Here is a 21,438-nt window from a genome sequence, read left to right as displayed (position 1 = left end):
AGCGCAGGGTCAGGAAAAAGAGTGTTTTAATTTCATTAGGATGTGTGAACTACTTCGTCTTCCTGCGCCCTACCACGAATATCAGAGTGGGTATTCTGGATAATCATAATAACAGCTAAAGTTTATTGAACATTCACAATGCTCCTGTCACTCTTCCAAGCACGTTGAAGTAGTATCATCTCATTTAAACATAACAATGGCCTTATCAGGTAGATATGTTATTGTTTCTATTTTAAAGATGAATGAAGGGGACAGAGAAAGGTTAAGTGACTTGCCCAAGATGGCAAAGCTAAAATATTGTAGAACCATGACTTTTACCGAGGCAATCTGACTCCAGTGGATATACATATCCACTAATCTGAAAAAGAGGTGCTCCTGGGATCAGAGCACTTGGGTCATTGTCACCTTTCTAACCCACATTGTTGGATGAATAATCACCAGAGGTTTTATTCCTAATATTCTCTAATAACATAAAGGTCACAGTCATAAAAATTCTACCTCTCTCTTCACACAACAACACTGTAGTCATGATGATATTTCCTAGTGAACTCAATAGCCAAATAATTCAAGCACTTGAATGAAATATAATGGTCCTTGTAGATCTCTAAGTGCTATAAATTCTAAAAATCTTTGTCATCCATTTTTTTGAACTAGAGATTGAAGTCTCTTCTCTTTCGTGATGATTAAAGTTCAAATTCATTGTACAAAAGACAATTGGGGGGGCTTCCCTGGTGGCGCGGTGGTTGAGAATCTGCCTGCCAATGCAGGGGACATGGGTTCGAGCCCTGGTCTGGGAAGATCCCACATGCCACATGCCATGGAGCAACTAGGCCCATGAGCCACGACTACTGAGCCTGTGCATCTGGAGCCTGTGCTCTGCAATGGGAGAGGCCACGATAGTGAGAGGCCTGCGCACCATGATGAAGAGTGGCCCCTGCTTGCCGCAGCTAGAGAAAGCCCTCGCACAGAAACGAAGACCCAACACAGCCAAAAAATAAATAAATTAATTAATTTTAAAAAAGGCAATTAGGGGATATTAATATTTGCCAAATAATGTACAAAAACCAAATATGAGAAAGTTGAGGGTTGCCTCTGTGTATACACACGTGTGTGTGCTCATGTGTGCACATGTAAACATAGACTTTCCTCTTATCCAACCTAAACCCCATGGTGCATTATTCTAATAACTCAGCCTATAAACCTTAATGTTCCATCTTCGCTTAAATTTTTGCATAGGCTTCTGTGCAACTCCCAGCTGTCTTTTCTACTCCATTGCTGTAGTAGAAAAAAAATTAGAATCATCTAGGTTGCTGCCAGCAAATTTAAGTTTCTACACTTAATTAGTCCCTCAACAATATTGTAACAGTCAGAGTTCAGCCTAGATATTTAGACCAGAATGAGTTTTAATGAAGGAAATTAGAGGCAGGAAGGTTTCTTTCAGAAAATCCAGAAATGCAACTAGTACAGGAATGTCCCCACCATTGGTCTCAGCAGCTGTTGTACAGAAGGAAATGATTTCATTTGTCACAGGGAAAAACATGAATATTAACCCTTATCTCACACCATACACAAAAATCAATTCCAGATGAGTTAAAGACTAAAATGTGAAAAAATAAGTAATAAAATGTTTGGATGATAATATAATATATCTGTAACATCAGGGTTGAGAAATGCTTCTTAAACCAGATTTAAAAATGAGCAAAACATAAATATGACCACACTGAAGTCAAGAAATGATGTTTATCAAATGATATAAAAAAGAAAGTGAAGAGTCAAGCTACAAACTGGAAAACATAATTTCAAGTCCTTTTAAAAAAGATGGGACTTCCCTGGTGGTGCAGTGGTTAAGAATACGCCTGCCAATGCAGGGGACACGGGTTCGAGCCCTGGTCCGGGAAGATCTCACATACCAGAGAGCAACTAAGCCCGATGCCACAACTACTGAAGTCCATGCACCTAGAGCCTGTGCTCTGCAACAAGAGAAGCCACTACAATGAGAAGCCCGCACACCGCAACTAGAGAAAGCCTGTGTGCAGCAACAAAGGCGCAAGGCAGCCAAAAATAAATAAAAACATTTATTAAAAAAAAAAAAAAAGATGAACTCCTGAAGAGGCATTTCATAGCAGAGGAAATACAAATGATCAGCAAACATATTTAAACATGGTCAAATTCATTAGTAGTCAGGGAAATGCAAATTAGAACCACAAAAATTCTATTTTACACACACCAAATGAGCAAAAATTTGTCTGACAGTATCAAGTGTTGCTGATGATAAATCAGTGGAAACAATTGCCTTGGAAAAATATTTGATGCCCTACCATAGTTGAAGATGACCCCACCATTCCACTTTTAGCATATACTACAGAGAAGGTATGTTCGAGGAGGATTATTTGAAATAGCCAAAAATGAAAAACAATGCAAATGTTAAAAAACTGGAGGATTACCCTACTGAAATCTATCCATAAAAAGTAATACAATGCAACACAAAAGTAAGCAAACCACAACTATAAAATTCAATATGGAGAAATCTTAGAATCTTAAAGTTGAATAATTAAGCCCATCACAGAAGAAAATACATAGCATGACTTCATTTACTTCATTAAAGTTCAAAAACATGCAAAACTAAACAATATGTAGTCAGGACTGCCTTGAATGCTCACACAGGTTGTTCACTGCACAAATCCATGGCTGCCACTTAGAGAATAAATATTTAAGAATGTCCACTTATGGTAAGAATATCCATTACTAAGAACAATTATGTTCTCAGTAATGTAACTAGTAGCTTCCTTGTTATCAAATCAATACGAATTATCTGTTCCTATTTAAGTTCTCTTCAAGATTCAACACTATCTGGGATCCTCTATCATGATTTCTACAAAACTACACTCTTCTGGCCTTCTTTCTATCTCTGAGGATGTTTCTCTTTTACCTTGGCAAAGATCCTCTCATCTGCCAACCTCTGAAATATTGGTGTCCACCAAAGTCCAAACTACTCTCTTCTCATTCTCAGTAATGTGTCAAGGCAATCTCACTTATGCTCATGGTTTCAACCTACCACACATTTATTGACCTCCACATCTGTATTTCCAGACTACACCTTGGTCCTGAGCTCCACTGTCATATGTCTAATAATTGGTAGAAGGATATCCAAAAATGGACTCATCATCTTCCCCCACTAAAACATACTTCCCTCCACATTTGAATAAGGATGCCAACATCAGTATCATTTCCCTGAGGGTTATTCTAGGAGATTTTTCACGTTCCTTTATTTCCTATATAAGTTCAGTTGATTATACATCCAAAATTTCTCTCCTATATATCACCCTCTCCATCACCACTTCAGTTCAGACTCTCATTATTTTTCTCTTGACAGTTGCAGTAGCTTTATTAATGTTTTGTATACCTCCATCCGGATCCCTCATATTTATTATTTGCTGCCATCAGAGTTATCTTTCCTATATGTAATAATTTCTCTGCTTATAGTTCTGCCATGATTGCCCATCCCCTAAAGGATCACAAGCAAAATTATTATCGCATACAAGACTCTACATAAAGATACAGTCATTACAACATAAAGGATAAACTCAGGTCCAAAATCTTCATCCTACATCAAGACTTCATATTCCTGTTACTGTGGGAACAAGCCAGCCCTAGTTGCCGGGCTCAGGGAATCATGGAGGTGTAGCTATAAATGAAGAAGCCACTTTGTCAAAGATATCACTTTCTCTCTAGTTCTGAATGACACTTCTTGGGCACAAGTCTAAGATTCTGTTTATTCTCCCACCGATGTAGAGCAGACTAGCTGAACACGATGTTGTGCCTTTTATCCTGTTTCTCTTTCTGCCACCTGTCTTCCTGGGAAGGCTCTGCAACTGTGTTTTTTTGTCAACTCAATGTGTAGGCTATGGAACCTGCACTTAAGAGGTGAGCTTCTTCCAAGTTAGCTGTTGTCTGTTCTGATTCCACACTGGCTTCTTTCAGGTTATTCTCTGTTGACTTTTGACATTTCTTCAAGGGTCTGATAGTTTCTTCCAATTCCTAGCACTGAATTTCCTAGTTTATCCTCTCCAAACTTGAACTTGGGTGAGCAGACTATTAGACTTTGGCATGGAAGATCAGTACAATCTAACCCAGAATTCTACTTTGGGTTAGAATTTTACTATATGATCAAATTTATTCAACAAGGAATTGGCTATCTGATATAATAAGAAATGGTACATCGGGCTTCCCTGGTGGCGCAGTGGTTGAGAGTCCGCCTGCCGATACAGGGGACACAGGTTCGTGCCCCGGTCCGGGAAGATCCCACATGCCGCAGAGTGGCTGGGCCCGTGAGCCATGGCCACTGAGCCTGCCCGTCCGGAGCCTGTGCTCCGCAACGGGAGAGACCACAACAGCGGGAGGCCCGCGTACCACACAAAAAACAAAACAAAACAAAAAGAAATGGTACATCTATTCAGATTCTGATTACCTGTTACATTTTTTCCTAACTTTTAATTTCTAAGTTTTGTTCTGATTTGTAAAAGAAAGAAACAATCTGTGTCCACTAAAGATAAATTAGAAATTATAGGGAGGAAAAATGCCAATGATTCCATCACCAATTTTCAACATTTGTTAACATTTTATTGCACTTTTTTCCTGGGCTTTTCTGTGTGTCTTTGTGTACATATATTTCTTAATGGATCATGAAGTTTATGCAGTTTTTTTTAGTCTTGGTTTTTTAATTTGTATTTATTTCAAAAGCATTTCATACTGAGAAACAGGAAAATATATAACCCAATAATCAGTTTGGTAGGACACTAAGTCACATTAAAATCTGATCCTATATATAAAAAGTATATTCAATTTCATTGGTATCTCCTTAAGAAGTCTTTGTTGGGGAGGAAGGACCAGACCTATGTACAGATAGAGAATAGGATGAGGGGAAACTCACCAATCTAATATTTAAGGAAGCATCAGATGTATGGCCTCTTAGGGGCTTCACTTCTAGACTGGGAATAGATTGTGAGTAGATCAGTGCTTCTGCTGATCCTGTCTTCATTTAAAATTTTGACATTTTGTTCACTATGAACTTTTTGGTATTAACTTTGATTTTTTAAAGATGTTTTACTAAAAATATCATTTATATAATATTTGATGTTTTTGCACCACTCAAAGTCTGCACTGGAGGTGAGTGAGACACTTGCCTTACTCCTGACTCAATGTGCCTGACTCAATGTGCCTTACTCCTGCCCCAACTACTCTTTTTTCCCCTTCTCTGCTCAGAAGTGTAGCATATTCATGTGGCCACCAAAAAAATCAGAAGTTTCTACTGTATTCTCCAACCAGACCTTTCCTCCATGGACTGTTCTTTCATGCTTCCAAAATCTTTCATCTTTCTTACCTCACCAACCCCAAAATAAGTCTAAAATACATTCTATTCCTCAGTGTTCTTCTCTTACCTGGTTGTAGATAATAGATAATCTATATGGTGCGTGAATGTTGAAGGATAATTATATTATTATTCTTAGGGTATATGTATGTGTTTAAAAAGAATCTGCCCAGAGATAAAATCTCTTCTCATTAATTTACTACAGAAATATATATTTTTCTGCACTAGGAAGGTAGCTGTAAACAAGACAGACGAAACTCCTGCCCATGGAATTTACATTATGCCAGATATATAAAGATATGATCAAGAATGGTGACATCTCATACACCTTGGCAAATAGTAAGGAAGGAATGATAACAAAAATGCTGATAACAGAAACAGGACCTAAAAAAATCTTGAAAAGATAGAGTTGTCTGATTTGAATAAGCTGACACTGAAGGGGGTAGATGTAAAATGTTGAATTTGAGATTCAATGGTTATAACTACAGAGCAGGAGATGTAGCTTAGTCATAGTTCATGTGAGACATTAGGGTTAACTTGACAGAAACTATGAATTGACAGAAATGTCTGTCAGGTCTCCCTTGGCCACACCATGAATTCAGGTAGTAAGTAATGTGAAGGGAGATGTTTCGGGCTTGTGTTGGGAGTCCCCAAGGCCACCCTTAAGTTTGATGATTTTCAAGAAGAACTCACAGAACGCACAGGCTTTTATGCTCATGGTTATGGCTCATTATAGTAAAAGGATAAAGATTAATATCAATAAAGGAAAAAGGTGCATAGAGTAGAGGCCAGGAGAAAACAACTGCAAGCTTCTAGTTGTCCTCTCTCACTGGTGTCATACAGACAATTTGTAATTCTCCCAGCAGCAACATATGATGTGTTGCCAACCAAAAAAGCTTACCTGAACCTTGATGTCTAGGATTTTTACTGAGGGTCAGTCACATAGGCACAGAGTACTTGCTTGACTGACCTTATTTACACTTTAGCCTCTTCAGAGGCCAAATCGATACTGTGTGGTCCAAGACTCCAGTTATACAAAAACACACTCATCTAGCAGGATATTCCAAGGGCTTAGAGGTTAAATCCCAGGACCCACCCCTACCCCTTCCTCTAGCCAGTCTTTTCTTTGGAACGTTCAGAGTTTGAACACTCCAAGCCTGGTCATTTAATGCCTTACTACACAGTTAACTCAACAATATGAAAATATCATCAGGGAATCAGGACCATCTTTCCATTCTGTCATCTTTAGCATTTCTGTGATGTTTCCATTCATGGTTATAAATGGCTGAAGCAATTTCAAGCATCACATGGAGATACTGGGTTGGCCAAAAAGTTCGTTGGGGTTTTTCCATAAGATGTTACAGGAAAACCCAAACGAACTTTTTGGCCAACCCAATACAACCCAATACTGCTGGGGAAGAAGATGGTGTCTCCTTTTATTGAAGAGAAAAACCTTCCTAGAAGCCTCATGGGAAATTCCCCTTCAGGCTTCATTGACCAGGATTGGGTCATATGCCCTTTTCTGAGCCATCATTGAAAATTGGCTAGAATTACCACAATTGGCTCAAGCTAATCATGACCCACCCCCATGGACTGAGGGAAGTGTTGGCTTTGCAGAGCATATTGGATGATAAATGCCTGAACACGATTAAGGGTCTACCACTCAGGAAGAAGAAGAAGAGAGGAATGGTCACTGAATTCCAAAAACATGCCACAGGGCTTCCCTGGTGGCGCAGTGGTTGAGAGTCCGCCTGCCGATGCAGGGGACACGGGTTCGTGCCCCTGTCCGGGAAGATCCCACATGCCGCGGAGCGGCTGGGCCCGTGAGCCATGGCCGCTGAGCCTGCGCGTCCGGAGCCTGTGTTCCGCAACGAGAGATGCCACAACAGTAAGAGGCCCGCGTACAGCAAAAAAAAAAAAAAAAAAACAACAAAGAAAAAACATGCCACAACCAGAAAACTGAATAGATGAGAAGATATAGGAATATCCACCTCAATTCAGTATAATGAAAAACACTGTTTTACACACTATTTTGTATGTGTGTAAAGTAACACCTATTATATTGTATTCTAATTATTTCTTTATGAATTTGTCTTCACAACTGCTATGCTTTTGAGCTCCTCAAGCACAGGGTCTAGTCGTATTCATTTGTATCTATGCCCAATACTTAACATACAGTTAACCTTCAAAAAAATATTTGAAGAGGACACATAAATAAATAAGCAGGATAGCTCCCAAAACAGGGATACTCTGGCAGTTGGTGAATTTTCCATCATCCATTTGATAACAGTTGTTTAAGAGAGGAGCCTAGTATAAAATGCTTGCTAATACAAAATAAACTTTCCATACTCTTCCAATCCTGGATATTAAAAAATGAGATTGCTATATCATGAGAACTGATTAGTTTCTAGTGGTAATAATGAGCTTCTTCCTCTTCCTTTACCTCCCCCACATAATAATATTAACAAAAGCATAATGCTTAAAGTGCATCTTATTATTTTATTACATTATAGTGACCCTATGAGAAATAAAAACAGGTGATAATAGTCCCTATTTTAAGATAAGGAAGTTGAGGCTTAGAGGGTTTCACCAAAGTCACACAACTTATTAAAGTGGTGGAGTCAGGAATACAACCTAGATAACTTCACTCCAGAGTTCACGTTCTTAACCACAACACTTCACAATACTGATCACTCTTTCCTGCCCATGTTCTTTGTCTCCTTTCCGCAAACCAGCAGGGAATCCTTCCTGAAATCTTGCAAATCTCATCTCTACTTTTAATGAATTATTATTTGAGATGCAAAGAATCATTCAAAAATCTCCTCCACCCCATTGCAAGATTAACTCTCACTTTCTGTTATTTTGTAAGATGTACAGCATCACGTAGAACAAACTCAGAGCACCTCTACTTCCAGCCAAGATGTACTTATCAATTTGTTCCCAGACCTGTTCAAACCAGTTTTATTTATAACTATGTAATTTAACTAAAATTGCTTAAAATGATAAAGATTAGTATGAAAAGAGAGAAAATTAAACTATAAAATTATGAAAACTAAGCTTTAAAAAATCTGATTGAAGTGTGAGTTGCCCAAAGAATATTATTGTTAAATTAGATGAGTCTAAGAGAGGTAAAATATGGAGAAAGGGGGAAAGGAAGACATGAAAGTTTAGAAAGATTCTATATTCAAGTTACTTTTCAAATATATGCTGCGGCCCTACATTAAATAATGCAAACATGGACATCACGAATGATACATTATGGAAGTGGTTTATACAAAAAGCTATCTGGGAATCCCAATTAGGAAATTCATATTTATAGAGAAAGTCTTGATAGTACATCAGAAACTGGCAACATTTCCTATAATTTTGATTTATGATTTAAAGATAATTTAAAGTTTTTATGTAACTACCTTTAAAACAAATATCCATTAACTATTCCAATGTTTGGTGGTAAAGGGACTTTTATTCCAGATATGTCTGCACATCTATTCTAGAGACAGTTACATTTCAATAGGAATTTCCAGAGACAAAAAAGCAAGGAATTTCTCATGGGAGAATTTCAATCCTAGGGAAAAAGTGATAGGACAATTTTAGGGTCTGGAGCTTTGTGTTACACTGAAGCACTAACAGAAAAGTGGTCATCCCTTGCAAGAGGCCAGCCTTGGCTATCTCATAGAGTCCCAAGGAATGCCTGTTTTCTTACAGAGTGCAGGGTTGTGATCAGTGCAGTTGGTCTTATCAACAAGAGGTTGTGGGTTGGGACCAGATTTTTGGACAAATGGTTTACTTTATCAAAATTACATCTTTCCCTTGTTTTGTTAGATTTACTTAATCCAAAATAATACAAGCTAGTACTATTTCAAAATGCCAAATTATTATTAAAATGTATACAACTGTAATATTCATAAAGAAATATGCTCTTAAGTAATTAATGAGTTAATTAATGTTGGCTGAGTATTTACTTCCTAAATTTTTCTACCTCTTTCCCATATCAATCTTCTTTTTCTTTCCCTAACTGCATAATGATGTGCATGAACAGTAATGGGGGAAAAAATGGATAGAATTTAGTCTGATTCTCTAGCTTGCAAAGATTTAATTATCTAAATTTCTAATCATTATCTAACTCGATAGCAGAATATCTGACGACCTGTGCTTCTTGTTCATAGTAATAGGTAGTTAAATGTGTACTCAAAGACAACATGGCCTACAGTGCATTTATGGTTCTTTAAAATGTTTAGCTGAATTAACATGATGAAATTGTACTAGAAAAGTAAAAATGTATGTGGGAGGAAAGACAAGTTCCTGGGGTATCTGTTCAGTTAGGAAATTACTTGATTATTGAGAAATTACACTTAGAGAAAAGGAATCTACTCAAATTGAGAAAGACAGCCCTTGGGTGTTATCCCTTAAGTTTCCCTTTGTATAGGGTACTATACTAAAGAATACGATTTATAGGAGAAAAGAAAATTGGTAGATATGCAAGTGTCATTAATACAGGTTTCCATTAAAATAGAGAAGAGTTGGGCTTCCCTGGTGGTGCAGTGGTTGAGAGTCCGCCTGCCGATGCAGGGGACACGGGTTTGTGCCCTGGTCCAGGAAGATCCCACATGCCGCAGAGCGGCTAGGCCCGTGAGCCATGGCCGCTGAACCTGCGCATCGGAGCCTATGCTCCACAATGGGAGAGGCCACAACAGTGAGAGGCCAGTGTACCGCAAAAAAAAATAATAAAATAAAATAAAATAAAATAAAATAGAGAAGAGTTATAAATCTGTATGCTCTCCCATAGAAAATATTCAATGTGACATCAGTGACACTATCCTGAATTGTATGTTGATAACAGAGGACATGGCCTAGGATATAAAAGGGGAAAAATTGTAGAATGGAGCTAGGAAAGTGGATATGATTCTTAAACAAGTTCTAGCATCATATGCTACTTAAGAGGCAATGTGCTCAAGGTAGCCAGAGATAAAAGGACACCTGGCAGGAGACTTTTATCAATACACCTAAGAGATATAACAAAGCAAAACCTGAGCCCAATATTTACTGAACATCTCTACATCATTGACATTGGAACATACAAAATTTAGTAGAATGATGTATGGTCATACTAGAGTCATACTGTGTCTCTGTATTCATTTTAGAGTATTATGAATTGGAGTATTATGACTATGGGTACACTGAGACATCAATGTATACATAGTCACATGTAAGTGACCTCCCCTCCTCAATTCAAATCCACATCTAAATTAATTTAGGACATGCATCAACTATACACCTCTAATTGTACAATAATGGAAATGTTTCTACTGAACTTTTTCATGCATAATCCAGTTGGGCTATTCTTTGTAACTTCTGTAACACTTTCTCTTATTTCAAGGACCACTAATCCAGACGAATTAGATTAAAATCTAAATTTTCACATAAGGTGGGAGGATTTTCTTCAGCAAAACAGAAAACTAGAAGTCATAAAAAAGAAGATACACATTTTTGAATAGATAAAAATTTTGTGTAGCAAGACTCCAAATTAACAAGGTTAATAACACATGGTGAATATTTTATAGGCAAAGAACTTCAAAGAAAAAGACCAAAAAGGGGCAAAGCCTATTCATAAAAAAGAAATGCAAGTGGTGGACAAATATATGAAAAGATGCTCAACCTCAGTTGTGGTCTGTGTTATAGTAATTAAACAAGGAGGCAGGTAGACTGAGGTGTCTCTAGTGCCTTGGTAACCTAGATAAGCAAACCGAAATCTAAGTCAGAGTCAAGGCACTCGAATCCAAGAAAACATAACTGAAGAACAACTAATCATTAAGAGCCAACCAGACTTCCCCAAATAAGGCAACTGCTAAAGCTGTAGCCAATCAGATAATTTCTTTGCTTTGCTTCTGATCTTCTCTGGAAAAGTCTTTCCCTTGGCTTCTGTCAGCAGAGGACTCCTAAACACTTTCAGTTTGGTGCTGCCCAATTTGAACGAATGTTTGCTGAAATAAACTCTTGTAAATTTTAATGTGCCTTGGTTTACCTTTTAACATCTGATAAATAAAAGTTAAAGCAATTATATACTCTATTAAGCTTGGTCCAAATTACTTTTTAAAAAGGCATTGTTGGTGAGAATGAGAGAAAATGTGCACTTCACTGTGGTAGGAGCGTAAATTGTTGTTAATATGTCTAAAAATCAAAAGGGCATATAACGTGTGTCCACTCTTCAGAGTCTAGCCTAGGAAAATAAAAGCACTAGTACTTAAACATATTTATTATATAATTGCTTATAATGTAAAAAAGAAAGGAGATTTTAAAATATTGAATTAACCTGAATGCCCGTCTACAAGACTGTCTAAATAAATTATGGTAGATGCATACTAAGGAATATAAATCAGCTATCGAAAAAAGTGTTAAATTTTTATCTGTTGACCTAGAGGACTCTTCCTATGTATTAGATTAATTCTGTTTTTATTTAAAACTTATCCTACCCAAAATGAAAAAATAAGTGTCTTGTAAGTATTTGTCTCTCACATAAGCATCTATAGAAAATATTTATAGTTTTATGAGCACTGTGAGAGACAATTATTGGGTCTGCTGCTCTGAAGCCACGAGTGGGGGATAAATCTATCTAGGGCAGAGCAATGAAACCGTATTGTTGGTTCTTTTCCTCACATAACAATAAGTCTGGAGACAAGCATCTGGACTAATGCATGGCTTCGAGAAGATAAGAAGGTCCCAGCCACACCTATCTTTCTGTTTCCTCACTCTTCAAAATGGGCTTTTGTCCCCACTGGTTTTTGGCTTCTTGCATCTGTGGTCCAGGAAGAAAAAAAAAGGAGGGGGAGATCCTCTCCTTGTGAAGCTTGCCTTTTATTTAGGAAAGATTGTCCTCTCCAAGGACATTCTTTTTTTTTTTTTTTTTGCGGTACGCTGGCCTCTCACTGTTGTGGCCTCTCCCGTTGTGGAGCACAGGCTCCGGACGCGCAGGCTCAGCGGCCATGGCTCACGGGCCCAGCCGCTCCGCGGCATGTGAGATCTTCCCAGACCAGGACACAAACCCGTGTCCCCTGCATCGGCAGGCAGACTCTCAACCACTGCGCCACCAGGGAAGCCCCAAGGACATTCTTAATATGGCAAAAATGGGTGATTTGATTAATCAAATGTTTTTATTCTTATAAATGACCATACATGCTAGTGGGTGACCAATACTCATATTAGAGTGTAGAAAAATAACTCAATTAAAAATTATGAGAATATTTGATGCCTTGATGATACATCTAAAATGATTTAGAAGAAGGTAGACTTCTCTCTCTCTCTATTTCTGTATATAGACACGCACACACACTATCTCTGTCTCATTTTCAGCTGAAGCCCTAAAACACTAGGTGCCAAGTAGTTCCATGTTTCCACGTAAGTGCCAGGCTAAGTATGCAGCAATTGCAAAGGAATTTATAAAACACGGTTTTGTACTTCTTGACCCTCCCCCAATCCAAAGGTGAGGAGAGACCCAGAACATACTGAGAGTCTCTCCCACCCCAACGTCACCCTTGACAGGGCAGGAGGAGCGACTTTCCTTTATCTCAAGCCTACCTAGAAAGACCATCAGACCCCCTGGAGGAGCTTAGTACTGGTTTCTTGGAGTTTGGGGGCACAGTGGTGTCTGAGTCACAACTTAAAACATGGAGTTGCCAGGAGCAGCCTAGTGAGCAGGAGCGAAGCTAATGTAAGGAAGCAGAGGAAGCCCACCCAGGCTTCTGCCAGCCAAGCTAAGACAGCTTGAGTTAAGCCTGGAGAGAGAGGATAGAACTTTAAATGAAGTTGACAGCATTGTTTCTGTTTCTTATTGCATTGAACTGAACATGGAGTTACAGGGTTAAGAAATTTTTGTGACTAGAAGGAACTGGAAGATTTATCTGAGATCAACTAGAAAAATAATAGATCTTGACCTACATTTTCTCCAAGATGCAGGAAGGAAATAGCTCTTCAGAGCGGATTTGAATAAGCAGTCAGTGACAAGAACAAATAACATCTGACCCTCTGAATGTGTATGTATATGTCGAAATTCTTATGCAGGAATAGAGTCTTTAAAAGGATATACCAAATGATATGCAAATGAAGCAACTGACAAAGGATTAATCTCTAAAATTTATAAGCAGCTCATGCAGCTCAATAACAAAAAACAAACAACCCCATCCAAAAATGGGCAGAAGACCTAAATAGACATTTCTCCAAAGATATACAGACTGCCAACAAACACATGAAAGAATACTCAACATCATTAATCATTAGACAAATGCAAATCAAAACTACAATGAGATATCATCTCACACCAGTCAGAATGGCCATCATCAAAAAATCTAGACAACAATAAATGTTGGAGAGGGTGTGGAGAAAAGGGAACCCTACTGCACTGTTGGTGGGAATGTAAATTGATACAGCCACTGTGGAGAACAGTATGGAGGTTCCTTAGAAAACTACAAATAGTACTACCATATGACCCAGCAATCCCACTACTGGGCATATACCCTGAGAAAACCATAATTCAAAAAGAGTCATGTACCAAAATGTTCATTGCAGCTCTATTTACAATAGCCCGGAGATGGAAACAACCTAAGTGTCCATCATCAGATGAATGGATAAAGAAGATGTGGCACATATATACAATGGAATATTACTTAGCCATAAAAAGAAATGAAATTGAGCTATTTGTAATGAGGTGGATAGACCTAGAGTCTGTCATACAGATTGAAGTAAGTCAGAAAGAGAAAGACAAATACCGTATGCTAACACATATATATGGAATTTAAGAAAAAAAATGTCATGAAGAACCTAGGGGTAAGACAGGAATAAAGACACAGACCTCCTAGAGAATGGACTTGAGGATATGGGGAGGGGAAGGGGAAGCTGTGACAAAGCGAGAGAGAGGCATGGACATATATACACTACCAAACGTAAGGTAGATAGCTAGTGGGAAGCAGCCACATAGCACAGGGAGATCAGCTCGGTGCTTTGTGACCGCCTGGAAGGGTGGGATAGGGAGGGTGGGAGGGAGGGAGATGCAACAGGGAAGAGATATGGGAACATATGTATATGTATAACTGATTCACTTTGTTATAAAGCAGAAACTAACACACCATTGTAAAGCAATTATACTCCAATAAAGATGTTAAAAAAAAAAAAAAAAAAAGGATATACCAGAGACTGGTAACAGTAATTGCCTCTAGAGAAGGAAAAGGAGGAACTAAGAGTGAAAGGAGGAGAGTTTTTCACTGCCCATCCTTTGGTCTCTGAATTATTGACCTTAGACATTTATTATTTAAGAAAAATTTGATTTTAAAAGTGTCACTGGAATTTGCAGTGGCTCTGATTTATCTTTGTAAGCATCAATTACAAATTGCATAAACATGCTGAAATCAACTATACTCTAATAAAAATTTTTAAAAAAGAATTTAAAAAACGATGCTGAGAAGTAGCAAGTTCTGATCAATAGAAATACCAATAAAAGGAGCTAACCAAGAAATTCAAGAATCCTGAATTAGCAGTTTCCTTGAAATCTGAAATGCTATCTACTTTTTAATCAAACTTATCTTAGGGAGTGAAAATCATAGAAGAGTTTTCGTTTTATAATTTTTTGTATGTGGTTGAAATTTCCAATCACGAATATGATCAACATATACACTTTTTCAAAACACGTATTATACCTTTGTGTACTGCTTGACCACAAACAGCAACAATGATAAATACAAACTTACACTTTTCAAGTTCTTCGAAGTCTACTTTGCAGATTATTTATCCACTCAATTGTTTACAGCAAATCATTATAACATGCAAGCTCAGTACTGTGTTATAATCATGAAATATTAGTCAATAAGAAAAACACCCCACTTTATTCCTACAAACTTTGACGGTGCACCAAAGTGAACATTTTTTGTGGGTTTTTTCTATAGGCGTATTCACCTTAATTTCTGTGGGAAAATTTTTGGAACATTTTGCTATTGATACGGACTGTAGAAGTTGATCCTAATTACTATTTTTCATTTAATGAATTTCTTTGCCATGACCATATTTTATTGTTGCTGTTGTTATGTAGGTTTTAGGACACTGATGCCTCAGAATTGTTTGCCCACAGTGGAGGACCATATCCTGATCATGGAAGTTAAAGTCCTCTTATTTCTTGGAAGCAGAATTAGATACATGATTATTTGCTGACATGGCAGTCAACTTTCTCCATTCTCCCCACGCTCTATGTCATTTTGAGTTGACTTAGGTTGTTGATTCATTATTCCTGAGAAGGCCACTGTGACCTCCTATTCTGTAGTTTAGCAAACTTAAAGCTCTGCTATGCTGTCCTGTGACTCCTGTATCTCTGATAAGATTTTTGAGGCCAAGAGAAAATATTTTAGTTTCCCTCACATTGCTTATTTGTGAGATAGGAAAAGCCATGGACTAGTCAAAATAATGCACAAGATTCTGAAATATTTTGTGCTAAGTAGATATGGCTGAATTTCATATTAGCCCAATTTCCTACTATTTCTGAATTGTGCATACAATCTTAGAAAGTTGACTTCCTACCTTTTAAGAATTCCTGGATCTCATCGTTCTAGTTTACAAAACCACTCTTTACAAGCATGGGCTTCATGGTCAGAGATCATGGTTTAATGCTGGTTCTGACCCTTAATGAGCTTGAGCAAATCCCTTACCTCAGGAAAATCAGTGTTCTGATTTAAAGTATGTTGCTGAGGGAATTAAAAACATTGGCACCTATAGAATATTTGGTACCTGGCAAATGTTGTTTTGCATCATTTTACATATGCCACCTTATTAAATCCCCATAGCAAACTTGTAAAGTGTGTTTTATTAATCTAGTCTCCTAAATAAGGAAAGTGAAAGTGGCAGAGCTGGGCCTGGATCTCAAATGAGATCTTTCAAATCAGCAAAGAGTGAGAGAGTGGCATGTACATGTATACACTACCACATGTAAAACCGATAGCTAGTGGGAAGCAGCCGCATAGCACAGGGAGATCAGCTCGGTGCTTTGCGACCACCTAGACGGGTGGGATAGGGAGGGTGGGAAGGAGGGAGATGCAAGAGGGAAGAGATATGGGGATATATGTATATGTATAGCTGATTCACTTTGTTATAAAGCAGAAACTAACACACCATTGTAAAGCAATTATACTCCAATAAAGATGTTCAAACAAACAAACAAACAAAAAACACATAAGTAAACTCATGAAATTCTTTATGATACCAAAAAAAAAAAATCAGCAAAGAGAATGGTTTGGGGAAGACAAAGAACATACTTCCATAGATGCATATAAATTGTTATATATTGGACCTGTAGGAAAAGAACATTTATCTTCATTTTTTTTCTTGTATCTAACTCTAAATGTAGACTAACTACATTAAAGTTTCTCAACCCTATTAGACCCACTGCTCCCTTTTTATAACAATAAATTGTAACCCTCCCTTTATTATCCTGAAATAATATTTATAGATAACCTACTATACCCAGGAATTTATATCTAATCTATCTAGCTAGCTAGCTAGCTAGTTAGCTAGCTAGCTATCATCTATCTATCTATCTACCTATCTAACTGATATCCCTACTATAATACAAGGAGAAATAAAGGATAGCAATTTAATAAAATAATTTGTATTTTAATACAAAATGCTCAGGCATAATCACACTAGAAATCACATATAAAGAACATCCCTATATATAGAACCACCAGGAATGTGACAGCTATAGATACATACCTACCGAATCCTATTTAACCTAAAGACAGAACAATAGTTTCTAAGTCCAAATACTCTACTTCATTTGTTTTCATATATATAAATTATATATAAGTTATAGACATTATATCAATATATATAAATTATATATATAATTTTAAGATATAGATCTGAGTGCAATTAAAAGAAATAGTACAAAGAAATCTGCCTCCTTTACCCCGTTTCCTCTCATGGTAATGTCTTGCAACACTACAGTAAAATAATGCTACCAGGATATTGACATTGATATAGTCGAGATATAGAACATTTCCAGCACCACTAGGATCCTTCATGTTGCTCTTTTATAGCTACGTCCACTTCCTTTTCATTCTACTGATGCCTTAATCTCTGCCAACCACAAATCTGTTATCCATTTTATCTTCTCAAGAACGTTGCATAAATGGATCATACAGTATGTAACCTTTTGGGATTGGCTTTTTTCTTTTTTAAAAAATGTATTTATTTTATTTTTGGCTGTGTTGGGTCTTCGTTGCTGTGTGCAGGCTTTCTTTAGTTGCAGCGAGCAGGGCTACTCTTTGTTATGGTGCGCGTGCTTCTCATTGCCGTGGCTTGTCTTTGTTGTGGAGCATGGGCTCTAGGCGCACGGGCTTCAGTAGTTGTGGCATGAGGGCTCAGTAGTTGTGGCTCGTGGGCTCTAGAGCTCAGTAGTTGTGGCTCAGTAGTTGTGGCACACGGGCTTAGTTGCTTGGCGTCAAGTGAGATCTTCCCCGAATAGGGATCGAACCCGCGTCCCCTGAATTGGCAGGCGGATTCTTAACCACTGTGCCACCAGAGAAGTCCCTACAGGGCTATTTTAAGCTAGATTCTTAGAAACTATTTCTCAAGTCTTCTTTCCTTTCTGATATTCAGATAATGTCCTGCTCCAGAAGAATCTCCTTCTAGTCTACATGACCTTGTAACAAACCACTTCTACTTTTCAGTTTCTGTATCCATAAACCTTTTTAGTCCATCTTTTTACTCCATTATATCTTTTGGTTACCAGCTGTCTATGAAAAAAGCTGTTGAAGAAGTGAACTTTGTCTGGGACTGCATCCATTATCAGCTCACTGTACATATTAATGACCTGGTCATTCAGCAAATTTTGACCATCCAGGGTTGCCAGATCCTCCATATCCAGCATGTGCTTATTGTAGAAGATGCGGAAGTTGCATTTTTGATGTCTGGCCTGATAGTTTCTTATTTCCCTATTGATAAATGGTTTTCTATTGGAAAAGTCTTCGTTAAAGACATCTTTTAATCTTCCAAGGTCATCTTTTTCGCTGAGTGGGACCAAACTGACATACTTCTTCATAACCTCATCCAGGAATCCAGAAAGGCAGATTGACAGCTGTTCACCATCCACTGGAGAGGCTTTTTGACTGTTCTTCCCACCTCCCACTTGATTTTCTAGTTTGAGTCCACTGCACATCAGAGGAGCCTCCAGTGGACTTTTACAGTAAGGGTGGTCCAGCAACTTAGAACTAAGAATGTTCTGCTTGGAAGATCCATCCTCATCCCACTGGCGTGAGCTCTCATTCTGAACAGTGTCTTCGGACACAGGCCCATCTACACTACTCACAGATTGATCTGCCCCTGACACTGACAGTTTTACTGTGTCATCATTGACAGTACTTGTCCGATTTTCCTGACCCAGAGCCATAACTTCTCTCTCAGTTTCCAAGATAAACATGTTACTAGAATGATGTTCTGGTAAGGGGATGTCATGAATCAGTTCTGTACACTCCCACTTAGGAGAGGAAGAGGCTGACTCGCCCCAGGTGCATTGTGGCACTGCCATTCTGTTGGTCAGGGAATGCTTCATCTAAACTAAGCTCCTCGCCCAAGAGAGAGCTTCCTTTAGTGTGGCCATGAGGCACATGAGAGTTCTTTCCCTTCACCACAGCATTGCTGTCCGTATCTGGAAGGTATGGTTAATGCCGACAAGAAGGGTCTTCAGGTTCTGGGGAAGGGAATGGGCTGCAACTGCCACCCGCACTGTTCTCCATAAGGGTCTCCTGATGGTCCCCAGTGACCTGCACCCAGCTTTGCTGGGCTTTTTTTAGCTTGCAAGCTTTGCTTTTTGTTCTGAAGTGCTGGGATCTGAGAACCCTGTACCAAGATCTAATCATGGATCATTTCTCATACATCATATGAGGAGATACTTTTATTCTTCCCTGTTAAGTTGAAACTTTTTTGGAATCAGGGGTCCCTCATTCCTGTGGTGCTCCAGCCCTTGGTAGCACCCATAACAAAAGCTCTTTCTCTTATGGTTGCTCAAGGTGACCACAATTGTGCCACTCTCACCTGGACTCTGGCTCTCCACATTGAACTTCATAGGAAGATGAGAAGCCTGTGGCTCCATCCTAGGTCTGTGACCACTGGCCTGACTTAAACCACTATTTGCTGGTACGTCAGCAGCTGCCTTCAAGAGACTTTTCTCTCCAGAATATTCATGATCAGATCAGAGTTCTTTGCTGATGATAGCAACTTCTCTGCTTGGACTTTCAGGAAGGTACTTGAGGAGGAAATGAAGTGTTTAGTGTCCTTTCTTTTCACTTTAGAGGACAAAGTACTAAGATTCTGAACAGCCATATTGGAATTTGTCTTAGCAAAAAGGGGTTCATCCTGGATCCATATTTTCTGGATTTGAAGGGCCTTCTTTCTGCATTGGAAATGCCTCAAATGCCTGTTCCAAGTAACTGGCCTTCCCAACTTGGCTTTCAGAATGCACAACTGTTGATGAAAGTAGAACTTCTTAAAGCCTCCAAACCCAGTATTCCATTTCTAAGAAAAGGCTAAGTGGATTCCTTTCCTCCATAGAATTTTCGTCTGTTTTTTCATTTTTCTGATGCATAATGAGATCTGAAAGCAGCTATGCCCCTCTCTGCTGGAACCTGTCACGCCATGGGTCCAGAGGCTGCAGCAGCTTGGACTGCAGCTCCACCTTCGCCAGCTTTCGGGGAAAGCCCGTCAGCCAGCAGGCATCTGGCCTGCTTACAGCGACCATGGCCGCCGAGCTTCCTCTGGAAGGGTTGGCTTTTTCCACTCAATCTAATTTTCTGGAGGTTCATCCAGGTATTACATGTATCAGTAGGTCTTTCCTTTTTATTGCTGAGAGTATTCCATGGTATCGATGTATCATAGACTGATTAACCATTCACCCATTGAAGGACACCTGGGTTTTGTTTTGGTTTTTTGTTTGTTTTAATTTGGGGCTCTAACGAATAAGGTTATATTATGTATAGGATTTTGCTTGAAAATAAATCTTCCTTTCTCTGGGATAGAAGCCCTAAGAGTGTGGGTCATGTGATAGCTGTATGGTTAATTTTTTGAAGAAAATGACAAATTGTTTTCTGGAGTAGCTGTGCCATTTTACATTCACCCAGCAAAGTACTGGATGATCTAATTTCTCCTAATTCTCATCAGTATTTGTTGTTATTTTATTTTAGCTATTCTGATAAGAGTATAATAAAATCTCATTTTGATTTTAATTTGCATTTCCGTTATGGTTAATGATCTTGAACATCGTTTCATGTGCTTATTTGCCATCTGTATATTCTCTTTGATAGTCATTTTTTAAAAACCTATCTTCGAATTGGATTGTTTTGTTTACTGTTGAGTTTTGAGAGTTCCTTTTTATGTGTTCTAGATACTGGTTGTTTGTCAGATATATGGTTTGCAGTTATTTTCTCTCACTCTGTAGCTTTTTCATCCTTTTAACAGTATGTTTTGCAGAGCAAAAGGTTTATTTTGATGATGCCCAGTTTATCAATTTTCCCCTTTATGGATCATGCTTTTGGTGTCAACACTAAAAACTCTTTGCCTAGCTCTGGAAACTGAGGATTTTTTCCTCTTTTTTTTTCTAATAATTTTATGTTTACATTTAAGTCTGTGGTCCACTTTGAGTTAATTTTTCCAAAAGATGTAAGAAATAGGTCAAAGTTCTTTTTGTTTTTATTTTTGGCTTATGGATGTTCAATTGTTCTAGCACTGTTTGTTGAAGAGTCTGTCTTTCCTCCACTGATTACTATAGCTAAATATTAAGTCTTGAAATCAAATAGACTGGTCCTTCCCATTCATTCTTTTCTTTTCAAAATTGTTTTAGTTGTTCTTCATTTGTTGATGAGAAAGAGCTCTGTGACTTTGCAAAAAAAACCCAGAGGGAGGATAGTATTCCCTTTGGAGGGTAATTGTGAGATTATGGGCACTGACACATATAAAGTACTTAATATAGTACCTGGCATATGATGCAGACACTTAGCTTTCTTCCTGTTGATTCTAAACCAACCATCAAAAATCTACACACACAC

At 38.2% G+C, this 21,438-nt stretch overlaps 1 pseudogene; it reads right to left on the bottom strand.

Annotated features, from left to right (window-relative positions):
* Nucleotides 1-18,065: 18,065 nt before the first annotated feature.
* On the bottom strand, nucleotides 18,066-19,969 carry LOC101283204 (sentrin-specific protease 5-like; annotated as a pseudogene).
* Nucleotides 19,970-21,438: the final 1,469 nt, after the last annotated feature.

This window comes from Orcinus orca, chromosome 3, assembly GCF_937001465.1.
Source record: "Orcinus orca chromosome 3, mOrcOrc1.1, whole genome shotgun sequence".
Lineage (NCBI taxonomy): Eukaryota > Metazoa > Chordata > Mammalia > Artiodactyla > Delphinidae > Orcinus > Orcinus orca.
Note: the sequence above shows the minus strand (reverse complement) of the source record. Positions and strands in the feature narration are given on the sequence as shown.